Source organism: Microtus oregoni, unplaced genomic scaffold (genome assembly GCF_018167655.1).
Source record: "Microtus oregoni isolate MIOR12 unplaced genomic scaffold, Mior012 000129F_ref0000347, whole genome shotgun sequence".
Lineage (NCBI taxonomy): Eukaryota > Metazoa > Chordata > Mammalia > Rodentia > Cricetidae > Microtus > Microtus oregoni.
The window spans coordinates 523,193-536,354 of NW_024544772.1; the positions used below are offsets into that span (position 1 = coordinate 523,193).

At 45.8% G+C, this 13,162-nt stretch overlaps 1 pseudogene; it reads right to left on the reverse strand.

Annotated features, from left to right (window-relative positions):
* Positions 1-4,314: 4,314 nt before the first annotated feature.
* LOC121444511 overlaps positions 4,315-13,162 on the reverse strand; it is a 77,885-nt pseudogene continuing 69,037 nt past the window's right edge.

Sequence of the window (13,162 nt, forward strand, 5' to 3'; positions counted from 1 at the left end):
TATACAAGACCGGATCTTTCTTGTAGGTAATATAGAACCAGGTCTTCATGATTGGCACCTCCTCTAGGACCATCCCATTCCAGTCTTCTTTAGAGCCATTTGTGCCCGTGAATGTATGTTTCACTGCTCTGCCAACTATGGTGTTTGACAGATGAGTGTCTGTCACCTGAGGAAATGGCACATTATTAGGCAGGATCTTAAGGTTTAAAATCCTTTCATCGCTGTGAAGCTCCAAGCTATAGACACAATCAATCCCATCATATTTCAACAAATAGAGAGAGGGATATGTTGGCAGTTGATCTAGAATGATGGCTTTCCACTGGGTGACTGGTTCATTGGCTTCCTTCCAGCCATGAGAAATTCGGCGGCCAACAATATTCTCCAGGGCCTCAAAAGGCTTACTCAGTTTTTGCTTCTGGAGAATTGGCCCATTCTTCTTCTGGAGAGGTGGCATGCATCTCATACTAAGAGGCATCTTTATCATGGTGGTAGATTTACTGAGATAGGCCACAACACTCCTGTTCCACTGTCTCTTGGCTCTCTTTCTGTGCTTGGGCTTCATAGCTGCCAATCTCTGCATTGGAAGAATTCTTCAGTTTCAATCAGACACAAAGTGGTTTCCTCCACAATAAGTGCCTGTAAGGTTAAGAAGGGGAGGATGTGATGTCAAGATTCTTTTCTGGAAGATCTTTGGGGAAGGTGATAAAGGCAGTGCTGAATAGATTTGGGCTGCCTAAATGTAATTTGGTCTTAAGAAATTCATAGGAAAATTATCAAACTATTGTCTACAGCTCAGTATATGTGTATCAGAGACATATTCCTGCTGCCCAAAGGCAATGGACCTCTACTGAGAAACCTAATTCCAGACTGACTGTGTCAATGAGAGGAGACTGGATGCCTATGCCCAAAGTGAGAATGAAAAATCTGAACAGATGGCAAAGAATTCGAAGGACAGCCACTTCTCTCCTTCCCACTCAAGCTGTTGGTTAGGTGGTTGATCCAAAACCACCTGCCCAAGGTCATGGCACTCCAGTCCACTGGTTCTATGTATTGTGTCTCCTGATCCAGACCCAGGTTTATTACATAAAGCCATTCCATGTCTTCACTAGAGAAGTGAGTTTTGTGAGACAAACTGCAAAAATAAAGACTCATTAATCTGGGCAACAGCACCATTTAGAAATAATTAATATCTTTTAAAACACATATGGACAAAGAGGATCTTCGCCACTTTCGTGAACTGATGAATTGGACATTGATAGCAAAGATAAAGTGGGAAGAATACCTGGCATTCACTGTCCCCACAGCTATCAAATATTGAAGCTGTTAACAACATAAATTTTAGACTCACAGGAGATTTGAAGGAAACCTCTCTGGGACTACAGAGGTCCCTGTTTCTTCCTAAACATATTTACCAAAAGAAAATGTCTTGGCTCTCCAGATTCCATCTTCTGGAAATGTTCAGCTGCCTAATCCTGTTGAACAGTTGTGGAGCCCAAGAGCTGAACTCACCTCCTCAGCCACCGTGAAGATAGTCAGCCCACCTTCACAGAAGACTAGTGCTTCATGTGGAACAGTGTTGCCACCCCCAACCAAAGCTTTTTGACATCATCAAGACTCCACTTAGGTCATTAAACTCCTCATAGGCAGTTTTCTTCCCTACTAACCCACAGAAATATCCAGCATACATGTCCTATAATGCTGCTCACACAGCCCCCTGGAGACCCAAAATAAAACCTCACTCATCTTCCCAAATACATGAGTCATATTTTGCCAGGTAACCCAATCTCTTTTTGTGCCTTTTCTGTAAAAAAGTCTTTGGTGTCTGAGTCAACAACTCACATGAATGTTTTTTTTTCTAGCTCCAATCTCTTTATTGGTTATCTAATATTGATTTTTATATTACTTCATAATAATGAATATCAAAATTTTCACTTCGTTTCCTCCTCCCACTTTCTTCTTGCTCCCCCACCAAACCTCTCCACTCCTACTCCAATTTAAATTGAGGGTGGGATACCTTGACCTGTTTGAAGTCCAAGCCTACCCTTCATCCATCGAGATTTAGGAAGGCAAGCATCCACATAGAATATGATCACAAAAAAGCCTGTATATGAAGTGCAGACAAATGTCAGTGCCATTATCATTGGCTTCTCAGTCTGGTCCAATTGTCAGCCACATTCAGAGCTTCCACTTTGATTCCATGTTCTTTCATTCCCAGGCCACTGGTTTAGTTGAAATCCCCTTAGGTCAGGCACAGTGTCTCAGTGTTTGGACCAAGCCATTTTATTCCTGACATCCTTGCTCTTATTCTCCATCAGTAGGCTATTCACCTGGAGCTAGGAAGCTCCATCTAGTTTTCTGATTTTTACCCTGACTTGATATCCATCTTGGCCATACAAAAGTTCCATGGTGATATTCAAGATAGTCATCAGTCTGACTATAGGTCAAGGCACCCATAGTGCCTATGGAAATGTCACAGTGCAGTCAACCTCTCCTCACCTGCCCAAGTTCCTAGAGGGGGTCACCCCATGGTTTTCTAAGAACCCCTCGAGAGATAATGATATTGACAACCCCATTATGGCCCCCTAAATTGAGATATCATCAGTGTATGTGCATTAACGTGTGTGTGTGTGTGTTTAAATCACAATAAAAACAAATGGATTGTAATATTGAAATTTCTTCTCATCTTGAGAAGAATGTTTGCTACAGAAATACTGTCATAGTAGTACTGAGAGTGTAAGCTGTCTCAGCAAGGAGAAGTAACTAGAGGAATCCCCCAGGAGTTAGGCTCAGTGTCCCAGGAATTACGCCCAAGGAAACAATGAACTCACAGATGGAAGATAAAACTCAGCCTAAATAACACTCCAAATCATTTAGGTGGAACATGAGATATTCTTGCAACAGTTACAAGATGTCTAAAATGCCTGGACTAGAACATAAGGGGAACACAATGATGTGGAGCTGAGAGTGCATGGCAAAACTGATTGGATCTGGCAAAAATTATGGAAGCATACCAAGGAAACCACCAGTGGGACAAAACCCTAAGAAATCTCTATGACAACATATCATGTTGACAATTCTGAGATTTATAGACAAAGGAAAGATCTTAAATATGTCACTGTCACACTGGTGATGATTAACCCATTCCATCGTAGTGTGACTCCCTGATGTGTTTAAGATATCCTGTCAATTCTGTCTATTTAGTTACAGGGAAATTTGCATTGCTTGCACAGGTTAACTAGCAGCATCATTTACTGCACAAGCAAAGGCAAGGCAAAGCAATCATAGACATGTTGTTGAATGCTGATGATGTTATTGGGAGTTTTGTGGGGTTTCTCTTAAAGGGAAATCATCGGTGACTCTCTTGCATGAAGCAGATCCTGTCTCTGTGATGTATCTGGAAGGACTGAAATAAATAAATTAAAATAGTTTTTTTTCTCACATACTAGTAACATTTTTTTTGCTATATCCAAATAAGTGTGTTGCATGAGTTCCACACACATGCACATGCACTCGTGGGCATGCATATGTTCACACGCCAAGTGCACAAGCACATACACTATCTTGTGCCCACAAACACAGTTCAACTCATCTTCTGCTTTGAGGACTATTTTCTAAATCAGATCAAAGCTTTTGAATCCATGAAAGAACAAAGGCCCAGTGCTTTAGAATCGGGAGGATGGACGGAACTGAAGCAGGAGGACTGCAAGTCCAAGGCCTGCTGGGGTAACGCGGTGAGCTCCTTCTCCCAAGACAGAAAGTAAAAACCAACCTCAGGGGTTACCTGCTGAGAATGGAAATTAAACGAACATTGGCATGGGGCAGTTTTAAACAAGAGTAGAAGTCAGTCTGTTGCTAGCTCCGCAGGACAGATGCAATCAGCTTAGGACTTGGTGACTGGCAACCTCAGCTCCCACGGAGGAGGGCACAGTTAACACTCAGGGAAGCTGGGCTGGTGCCTTCAGGTCTTGGTATCTTTGTAGCGGGACACAGCTCTAGGACAAAGAAGGCTAAAGCTCCCTGGCCTCTAACCTTGCACTGTAACTGAAGAGTCAAGTACGTGTCTGCTAGGTCTGTGGTTTCAACACGATTCATTGTAAACATCCTATATTCTTTCCTAAGTAATTGTAGAGTGTGAGCTTGTATCTATGTCTGTGTCAAATTATTTATTCTACAAAAAGCAGCACAAATACCGTTCACTGTGGTTCCAACACAAATTCCTTAAAAAGTACATTAAGGCCATGTATAGAGTCAGGGTGAACCGCAGACGACCCTGGCGTAAGTCGCACGACTGATGAAGAGCTTTGGGTACGGGAGGGGCAGCAGTGGCTGCCTTGTGTTCTCCTCCTGGGTCAGCTTGTGTTCTCCTCCTGCATCAGCTTCGAGGACCCGTTAGTCCCCCACGTCGCCATCGCGGTCTCCAATAAGCCAGAGAAAATGGAAACTTAAGGCCAGCAGAGCTGTCCCGAGCAGGTCACCCAGCGCCATCAGGTAGGGGATGGAGAAACTGTCCGGGTCCTTCCCTTTCCTCCAGAAGCGATGGACCATCCAGTCTGCGATCCACAGCAGGGTGAACACCTGTAAGAGAGAACCAGGCATGACCACTGTCAGCTGCATCTCCTTGCCCTGAACACGGCCAAGGGTCTGAGCTGCTTGTTTCTGGGAGGAGCAGCATATGTCCGGGTCAAGAAGCACGCTTGAGAAGAGACAGCTAGTTAACAGGACTGTAATCCTCTCCTAACAAGAGAAGCCTAGACTCCAGATGCTGGAGCAGCCCACTTGTCACAGGCAACATCTCGCCTCCATCCAGCTGTGGTCCGTGGTGTTTTCTTCTCTGCCTTGGGTTTCAAATGGCCAAGGACGGCCATTCTAGCTCTGGCCCCTTTACCAGGACGGAGCGTGGCTTGTCCAAATCTGAGAGACAGGTGCCAAAGTTAAGATCCCCAGGGGTAAGTGCCAGAGACGGCACCTCCGGGCCCTGGCACCCCTGCCTGAGGCTTACTTTCCTTACTGCTCCACTGGCCAAGGTTGCCTGGCAACCACATAAAGCTAATTCAGACACTGTTTTGAGTGTGTAGGGAGCAGAGAATAATAGAGTCTTGAACTTATGTACTTTAAGATTTGGAATTTGGTTTGTAATTTCAGCCCTTGAGAGACAAAGAAGGATTGCTGTGAGTTCACAGGTCACAGAGTGAGTTCAAGGCCTAGTTTATGGTACAGAATGAAACTGTCTGAAAACCACTGGATTTGAAACTCAATTTATTCTTCTGGCCAATTCCTTATTAGTCTGAGTCTCTACTGATTTGAGAAAACAAAACAAGCCTCAAAGCAGAAAGGTACAAGGATCCCAGACCAGCTGCCAGAGCCAGTGGTTTGCAGTCCTGCCTCAGAGTGCCACAAGCTTTAGACCCAGTAGCAGGATCTGGTTGGTCTTGAAGCAACGCCTCTGCTCCAAAAAGGCACTCAACTTGAACCTCCTCCAAACCCAGAAAATACACTGCAGCACAGAAGGAGACGCTATATAGAGCTACAGCTCTGCCTGACTCCTCAAGTCTTCCATGAACGCTAGCGCTGTCAGTTCAGAATCTGTGGCTTTTATTGAAAAGGTAATTTGGAACACACGTGTGAGCACCCCCACACACTGGCTCCTAACACCAGTGACCGCTGTGACATTTCACCTCCAAGCCTCTCTAAAATGAGTGGTCTTGCCTTTGCTGTGTGTCCCAGCTGTGAACCACAGAGGAAGGAGCCTGCTGTCACACGTGGTCACATGCAACAGTCTTTGCGCCTCCGCTTTGCTCTCTCCCCCACATTCTCCTTCCATTTCCTCTGCACCACAGGCCACAGAATCAAACCAGCTTCTAGCATGGTGTCTTTTTAAAAGCGTTCTCACAATGTTCAAACAGGTTTCCATTTTTAAAACTCTTTTCTTAAGGTTATCAAGACATATTAGTGTTTTCTTGGACCTCTGGGTGTAAATTATGAGGATCATGGTATCAGAGTCTTCTTATTGCAACATGTTTTGCCTCGAAGTTAAATTACTGATCAAGACACAGACGCTTTCCACACCAGACGCCAAAGCAAGGGTGCACTGTGTCCTAACATCGTCGGCTCTCTATGGAATATGCATAACTTCTCTGGGTAAATATGCCTCCTCAGATGGCAACTTTATAGCCCTGGTTAATTATGCAAGTTATAAACGTACTGTCTGGAATTTAAAGAAATATGCAAGCACAAGAATATCTATTTGCTTTGGATGCTATTGACTTTCTAGGCGGGCTGCTCCTCTGGGCCAGACCAACACTCGCATGCATTAGCGTCTCTTTAGTGCTATGCCTACCAACAGCAGCCTTGTGTGTTGTGTGAGGAAGGATGACTGCATTGGCGGAGGGACATTTAGGAACATGACACAAATAAACCTCAGGAATAGAAATGAGCACAGTCCTTCCTAACTGGGCTCTGCAAAGGTTGAATCCATGTCCATATAAGACAGCCTCCTCTAGTCCGGTCTCCAGGATGGAAAACGCTGCTGAGATCTAGTATTTAAATGTCTGGGGTAATTCAAGGTTATCGGTCAGCAGGAATTCAGTCTACTTCTGATCTTCAGATAAAACGTCATTCTGATCTGGTTGTTTTTATGGGGTTTGGGGGTGAGCAGTGCTAACGTTCGGCATCCTTTGCTCCTAAGGACGACAGTGAGAACTGTTATCAGAGACTTCTCTAGAGGGGAAACCTGAATGGAGAAAAGGTTGAAGGGGCTTGTCTGGTCAGACACCAATTGAGAATGAGGTCCAGCTGAGGCCATGAGACTCCAAAGGCTACACTGTTCTCCCATCCCACCCCGGCTCTGCCGAACAGAACCTGGGGGTGACTGGGAAAAGAGAAGTTTTCTCTCTGTGGATTAGTACATGACACAACCGGACCCAAGCCTCAGAGAGATGTCCCCTCCCAAACAAGGGACGGGAGCTTAACATTTTAGCCGCACTGCAAACACCTCAACCATGAAGACCAACTGCAGATGCTCAGCAAATTTTGGAAGGTGGTGTCCTTTTAAAGGCATCACTGAGCAGGCAAAAATCCTCAGAGGCCTCAGAGGGAGAGGGCCACAGGCATGCTGAGGCGCCTGGCCCTAAGCAGCCTTGAGCAGGATGCTTCACTGGGCACAAACCACACCCAGGCATCGGTGCTCTCAGCCTCTCCAGCAGCCTGAGGAGCCTTCTAGGTTTTTGTTTTTGTTTTCTGTGGAGGGAAGGGTCTTTTCAGCGCACACTTCCATATCAGTGTTCATGGCTGATTGAAGTCAGGACAGGAACTCAAAGGGCAGGAACTGGGGGCAGGAGCTGATGCAGAGGCCATGGGGGGTAGGCTCTCACTGGCTTGCTCCCCATGGCTTAAGTGCTCGGTCTTCTCTTTATTTAATTTTTTGAGCAGCATGGGGCACAGGGAACAGAAGGTAAAGGTAAAATCTTTCCCAGGTGGGTCATCTAACAGAAGATTCGAAGACTAAAACTCACTCCCTCCATAAGAAGTAAACCTGTCCTCAAAGACGGACATTTGTCTGACTACATGGAGAGAAAAAAAATCATCCCTAAGAAAAAAATCCATAACCACAAACGGTCGTTCAAGGAACTGAATGAGCCACGTGCCCTGAACATCTGGGCTGGATATTTTAACAGGGCCTCAGATTGACAGTACCCTAAGGCTACTGGATAAAAACAAATCTTTTCTGAAGGTCTGGAGAGATGACCTCAGCGTTTGTTAAAGCACTTGCCACGCAGGTGTGAGGACCTGAGTTCAGATCCCCAGAACCCTCGCAAAGCCAGCTACAAACCCTTTGCTCCTACAGCCAGCCAGGAGACAGGGACAGGGCGGTCCCTGGAGCGCTACTTCGGCATATGCTGTGGCAAACACGAGAGGACCTTCTGACCCCCATGTGCAACACGGCACACGTGCATCTGTGTTCACACACATACAGCCATGGGCCTTCCATACTGAGTTTGCTCTCGAAGGAAGGAGAGGACTCTTGCAAGTAAATACTCCTTTGATCTACACACACATACACAGACACACACACACATGCAAATAAGTATAATTTATAAAATTTTAAAAGGCATATGTAGAATAAACGGTGAAAGATCGAAGCTGGGCTGGATCGTGACTTCTGGTATCTGCAGGCGACCCTGACCCTGTTATGCTACAGTCCTTAGCTTCTAAGAAGAGGCAAGCCTACTGCGCTGACCCAGGCTAACACTCCCCAGCGGCTTGACAGACGTGCCCCATTGGGTAATGGCAGGCAGTGCCGAGACACGAAGCCATCCAGTCTCAGGAACAGCTCAACACTTTGAAGATGTCAACAACAACACAAATGGCCCCTTACTTTTGCAAACATAGTTAATAAGACAGCCCTGGGCCCCCGAGGTCATGATTTCATTTCCTTACCTCAAATAATAACAGCAAATAAATAATAACTAAAGATAGTAAAGGGGGGCTGGAGTGATGGCTCAGCAGTAAAGAACACTGGCTGCTCTTCCAGAGGACCCAGGTTCAATTCCCTGCACCCACACGGCAGCTCACAACTGTGTGTAAATCCACTTCTAGGGGACCTGGCATCCTCACCCAGACATGGAGGCAAAACATCAAAGCACATAAAATAAAAATGTTTTTTAAATAAAATGTTTAGAAAATTATCTCAGAAAAATGACTTCTATTTTCTTCCGCTCACAGGCTAGCACAGCGCACAGACGTGAACACAAGCAGCCATGATCCCTGAGAGCAGGGGAGAGCCATACCCAGGAGCTGCTCTAGAAACTGCAGGTCAGGCCAGATTTATGTGCTTCCCTCAGGGCTGAGGAGAGCAGTCAACGCTATGATGACCAGCTCTTGAGCAATACACGCGCACAACAGCGAAAGCACTGGGAATAAATGCCGCTTCTACTAACGGGGAAACCTGAGTCCCCAGGCCAACAGCCTGAGAATGCCACACACAACCAGTTAGTGTCAGGCCACAAGCCCTTCAACTGTGAGTGGATTCATTGCTCTCGGGACTTAAGAGACACCCCTTCATCGATTCAAATGAAGATTTACTGAATAAATAAAAAATAAAAACTTGATAGTGGCGTGGTAAAATCGGAGGATGAGAAAGCATTGTGGTGACTGCTTGAGACCATGACCCAGCCGCCCTTCCTGGGCTTCCCCTCAGCCCACCACTTCAGATTCCGTGTATACACGCCTTTCCTCTCCTGGCACGGTTCTGTCCTCTCTCACTCTGTGTATGAACTCAGCAATCTAGGATCCCACATTGTGCTGCACTCTTGTAGAGAATATCTGAGCACACTTACTAAATACGGTGCTAATGTTTATTATCAAGCAATTATAAAGATAATAAAATATACTTTAAACACATCCGGCAGACAGAAGCTTTAATTTTTATTTCTATAAATACTGATGGATCTGCACTTTGAAAGCCACTGCTTCCCAGCACAGACTGGATCTCCCAGAACACGGGCAGTCCTGGGGAAGCAGGGTAGCACACACAGCAGACTCTCCAGAGGCCAGAGGCTTCTTCTGCCTTCACTCCCCATCCACCTTCCCCAGGCCCACCCCTCCAGTTCCCTGAAGGCCAAACTCAAACTCCACCCCAGGCCTTATTTTAATCTGCTCCTGAAGGAGGCACCAAGTCTGTGAAGTTAAACCAGAAGCCAGAGGGGGAGAAGGTAGGGCAGCAGGAAACACTAAGGCTGGGATTATGGCGAGAGACCCAAGTTAAAAAAAGAATTATTAATGCCAAGGAAATACAGCCAGAGCAAAGCCATCTGCCTTACACTAAAAACATTAAAATAGTCTTAGTTGTATACTGAAAATTCATATTTTTAAAATATATAGGAAATATGTCGGGTGGTGGTGGCGCATGCCTTTAATCCCAGCACTCGTGAGGCAGAGGCAGGCAGATCTCTGTGAGTTCGAGGCCATCCTGGTCTACAAGAGCTAGTTCCAAGACAGGAATCAAAAGCTACAGAGAAACCCTGTCGCAAAAAATCAAAAAAAAAAATGATTATAATGGCCCTAAAGCCCTGACTTATAAACTTGAAGTTTAGGCATGTTACTTTAAAACGTACAAATAATGGCAGAAAAAGTAGCTAAAATATTTCAAAGTGATGGTCTGAGAAATAGATCTAAGGAAGTAGAACTTTTCGATACTATTTAATTTTTAAAATGTGTATATTTATTATAGCAGCATACATTTAAATGTTGTTCATTGGAATATATTAATTATACATACTAATGGGTTACATTATATTTTCATACACAGACTTAATGTGTTTTCATAGTCACAGACATCCCATCCACTACCTCTCTCGCCCTGTCCTACTTCTCCAATCTCCTTCCATTTTCAGTCAGCACCCCTTCTGTGTGGGTGTGTGTGAGTGTGTGTGAGTGTGAATGTGCGTATGTGCAAGTGTGTATCTGTGTGCGTGCATGATAGCATGAGTGCAGGTGTGTATCTGTGTGCATGATAGCGTGAGTGCAGGTGTGTATCTGTGTGCGTGCATGATAGCATGAGTGCAGGTGTGTATCTGTGTGCATGATAGCATGAGTGCAGGTGTGTATCTGTGTGCATGATAGCGTGAGTGCAGGTGTGTATCTGTGTGCGTGCATGATAGCATGAGTGCAGGTGTGTATCTGTGTGCGTGCATGATAGCATGAGTGCAGGTGTGTATCTGTGTGCATGATAGCATGAGTGCAGGTGTGTATCTGTGTGCATGATAGCGTGAGTGCAGGTGTGTATATGTGTGCGTGCATGATAGCGTGAGTGCAGGTGTGTATCTGTGTGCGTGCATGATAGCATGAGTGCAGGTGTGTATATGTGTGCGTGCATGATAGCATGAGTGCAGGTGTGTATCTGTGTGCATAATAGCATGAGTGCAGGTGTGTATCTGTGTGCATGATAGCGTGAGTGCAGGTGTGTATCTGTGTGCGTGCATGATAGCATGAGTGCAGGTGTGTATCTGTGTGCGTCATGATAGCATGAGTGCAGGTGTGTATCTGTGTGCATGATAGCGTGAGTGCAGGTGTGTGTCTGTGTGCATGATAGCGTGAGTGCAGGTGTATATATATGTGCATGCATGATAGCGTGAGTGCAGGTGTGTATCTGTGTGCGTGCATGATAGCATGAGTGCAGGTGAGTATCTGTGTGCATGATAGCATGAGTGCAGGTGTGTATCTGTGTGCATGATAGCGTGAGTGCAGGTGTGTATCTGTGTGTGTGCATGATAGTGTGAGTGCAGGTGTGTATATGTCTGCGTGCATGGTAGCATGAGTGCAGGTGTGTATATGAGTGCATGCATGATAGCATGAGTGCAGGTGTGTATCTGTGTGCGTGCATGATAGCATGAGTGCAGGTGTGTATCTGTGTGCTTGATAGCGTGAGTGCAGGTGTGTATATGAGTGCGTGCAAGATAGCGTGAGTGCAGGTGTGTATCTGTGTGCGTGCATGATAGCGTGAGTGCAGGTGTGTATCTGTGTGCGTGCATGATAGCATGAGTGCAGGTGTGTATCTGTGTGCGTGCATGATAGCATGAGTGCAGGTGTGTATCTGTGTGCATGATAGCATGAGTGCAGGTGTGTATCTGTGTGCATGATAGCGTGAGTGCAGGTGTGTATCTGTGTGTGTACATGATAGCATGAGTGCAGGTGTGTATCTGTGTGCGTGCATGATAGCATGAGTGCAGGTGTGTATCTTTGTGCATGATAGCATGAGTGCAGGTGTGTATCTGTGTGCATGATAGCATGAGTGCAGGTGTGTATATGAGTGCGTGCATGATTGTGTGAGTGCAGGTGTGTATCTGTGTGCGTGCATGATAGCGTGAGTGCAGGTGTGTATCTGTGTGCATGATAGCATGAGTGCAGGTGTGTATCTGTGTGCATGATAGCATGAGTGCAGGTGTGTATCTGTGTGCATGATAGCATGAGTGCAGGTGTGTATATGAGTGCGTGCATGATTGTGTGAGTGCAGGTGTGTATCTGTGTGTATGCATGATAGCGTGAGTGCAGGTGTGTATATGTGTGCGTGCATGATAGCATGAGTGCAGGTGTGTATCTGTGTGCGTGCATGATAGCGTGAGTGCAGGTGTGTATCTGTGTGCATGCATGATAGCATGAGTGCAGGTGTGTATCTGTGTGCGTGCATGATAGCGTGAGTGCAGGTGTGTATCTGTGTGCCTGCATGATAGCATGAGTGCAGGTGTGTATCTGTGTGCATGATAGCGTGAGTGCAGGTGTGTATATGAGTGCGTGCATGATTGTGTGAGTGCAGGTGTGTATCTGTGTGCGTGCATGATAGCATGAGTGCAGGTGTGTATCTGTGTGCGTGCATGATAGCATGAGTGCAGGTGTGTATCTGTGTGCCTGCATGATAGCATGAGTGCAGGTGTGTATCTGTGTGCATGATAGCATGAGTGCAGGTGTGTATCTGTGTGCATGATAGCGTGAGTGCAGGTGTGTATATGAGTGCATGCATGATTGTGTGAGTGCAGGTGTGTATCTGTGTGCGTGCATGATAGCGTGAGTGCAGGTGTGTATATGTGTGCGTGCATGATAGCGTGAGTGCAGGTGTGTATCTGTGTGCATGATAGCGTGAGTGCAGGTGTGTATATGAGTGCGTGCATGATAGCATGAGTGCAGGTGTGTATCTGTGTGCATGATAGCGTGAGTGCAGGTGTGTATATGAGTGCATGCATGATTGTGTGAGTGCAGGTGTGTATCTGTGTGCGTGCATGATAGCGTGAGTGCAGGTGTGTATATGTGTGCGTGCATGATAGCGTGAGTGCAGGTGTGTATCTGTGTGCATGCATGATAGCATGTGTGCAGGTGTGTATCTGTGTGCGTGCATGATAGCATGAGTGCAGGTGTGTATATGAGTGCATGATAGTGTGAGTGCAGGTGTGAGTGTGAATGTGCGCATGTGCAAGAGTGTGCAAGCATGTGTTTGCACGAGAGCGTGTAAGTGTGTATTTGTGTGTGTGCGTATGTGTGTCAATGTTTCTGTGAGAACTAACGTGTTTCATCAGAGTTGTTTACAAGAGCATGAGTAAGGCGTTTGTTTACATAAAAGAAAATTTCTAAAATTAAGTCTTCTACACAACACAGAAAGAGGAGTAGAAATCTA